We start from the raw sequence: 2,680 nt of genomic DNA, 5'->3' as shown, positions 1-2,680 counted from the left end.
CGCACGCCACCACGGGTCCAACTTCTGTCATCGCCTGCCGCTGGATCCGGGGTGGAGAGACAAACAATATGCCATGATCTGTCACAAGAGTGTACTTACATGTTACTCCTGAAAAACTAGTTTTTAAATAAATTGACTGGCGGATGAAAATAACTAGACTCGGGGCATTTTCCAAAGCGCAAATGGTGACACCGAAGCACTCAGTTCGAATCCACGTACCGGATCTCACCGAGAGCGAGTTGGATAACGTCTCAATGTAAAGGTGTAAGGCCACTGTGTCGACTTTTCTCTTATTAACTATAAACAACTAACGATTAATCATCTGCCCTGAACCGACAGCCTCGAAATATTGGTTACCACTATTACATGTTCGACTCTCAAATCATTATCTTCCCATTGAAAAAGGCAGATGGAAAAAATAAACTTTAACACATAGAACATGCTTACTGGGTACAAATAACGAAATTGGTGATGAATTTCATTATATAATGTGTTGTCCTTTTTTTAAAGATGAAAGAACAAGACTTCTGCCAAAGTGTTGCCAGTCTAGACCAAATGTTTATAAATTTTAAATGCTATTTGACAGTAAAACAACTGGTGTTCTCAGAAAGCTAGCAGTTTTCTGTAAACAAATTATGCATATTCTTAAGTCCCAGGGCTGAAATCTGTTTTTACAATTTCATTTTATTTGTATATGCAATGTATGTCTTCAAATGCAAGTATGAATCTATAGATATACACTTGTTTTATCTGATGTACATTATTATGATGAATGTGCCATCTTGTCATTTATTTATTTAATTATATTTTTACAATGTACCTTATATGCCGTTGAATTACGGTCAGAGTGTGAATAAAGTTCAGTTCAGTTCAGTTCAGTTCAGATGGCTGGGCGCGTGTGACCAGGATAGCATGAATGAACCTAATCAAATATAAGCATTAATTTCAAGTGAAAATAAAAGGTTACAAAGATAGAAACGCATTTTCTTTTTAATACACTCGCTCTGAACAAATAGTTTTGAATTATATGCTAAAAACACCAGGCACTCAGGCTGTATAGGTTTTTGGTGAAATTTAATAGAGGTTATCGGCCTTAGGCCATTATCTTTCATGTTCTAGTTTAAAAACAATTCATCTTGAATGTGACTATTCAAAACTGAAAATATATAATGAAACCACTGTAGTTTTTAAAGTGACATCATTGATGTTATTGTGTTTATTACTTTAAGAATACCCGCCTTTAATTTGGTCACAGTCGTCTGAGGATATATCTTTTTGAAAGAACTTAAACTGTGCATTTATATGTTTTCTGGTTCTAGTATTTATCTGGTTTCACATGTGAAAAAAATCCATTGTTGCCAAATCATTTTTAAAATATTAATTAACATGAGCCCCCATTAAAAGGACTGCCCTGAGTTTGTTGCAGTTTTAATGACTGTAATTACATATTAAATATATTTCTGCTTAGAAAATTAGTGTCTGTATATTAAATGTGTTTCTGATCGATCTAGTGTTTTTATTAAGTCAAACTTCATTTTGTAAGTACGAACTTATTTGAAGACTAAATCTACTTTTTGCTATTTACAAATATTAAGACGATCAGAAACACATTGAATATACAGATACTGATATTCTAAATAAGAAAATATATTTAAAGGGACATTCCTGCGTTTTCTGCATTGTAAGATGTTTTCGACTAACAAAATAGTTCTACGATTAAACTTACATATTAAATATATTTTCTTGTTTAGAACATCAGTGTCTATATATTCAATGTGTTTCTGGTCATCTTAATATTTCTAAGAAGCCCAGACTGGAATTTGTCTTCAAATAATTTCGTACGTACGAAAAAAAACAATATTTTAGGAAATAAAAGGAAGTTAACCAAGTACAAATATTAGAACGGTCAGAAACATTAATATTTTATGTAGAAAAATATATTTGATAGGTAATTACAATCGTTAAAAAGTATCTGTTAGTCGATAACATCTAAAAAATTGCAGCAAACTCAGGAATGTCCCTTTAATTTTGTTTTGAATTGTATCAGTCGGAAACATCTCACAATGCAGTAAATTCGGGACAGTCCCTTTAAATAAATCACTGCCATAATGTTCACAACAAAACACATTGAATGTAATAACATTTTAATGTGAAGTATTGCTCAAAGAAATCTAAATCTAAATCTTAACCTATCCCTAAACCTAAACCTACACCTACACCTAACACAGAATAAATAGAAATAATCTGGTTTCATTTGAATTTTTAAAACAAAATTATATATATATATATATATGTATGTATGTATGAACATTACAAAAACGTGATTTATTTAGTTTAAGCATTATTCTCTATGTGAAGAATTGCATATACAACTCAAGCACCTCCCCGATTGCATCCCACCTATCCTTCATCCCCATCTCTCAATTAAACAGCCAACAGGATTAAAAAGTAACAAATCAATCCCCAGTTTTGATATAAAGGGAAATAAATTGTTTCGTCAATCACGAAAGCCAATAACTCATTCTGAGGCTGGAGTTCTTTCCCTTACACAAATCCATTTTTGTTCGATTTGTTGCACGCGTCTGAACATAAGGCTACGTCGTGCTCAAAAACCATGCTGAAAAGTTCGACGTTTTCTCATTGTTCAATATCACACATCCTTCTAAGATCGAATAAAGTA

The sequence above is a fragment of the Gigantopelta aegis genome, chromosome 9, assembly GCF_016097555.1.
Source record: "Gigantopelta aegis isolate Gae_Host chromosome 9, Gae_host_genome, whole genome shotgun sequence".
Lineage (NCBI taxonomy): Eukaryota > Metazoa > Mollusca > Gastropoda > Neomphalida > Peltospiridae > Gigantopelta > Gigantopelta aegis.
This window is presented reverse-complemented; position numbering follows the sequence as displayed.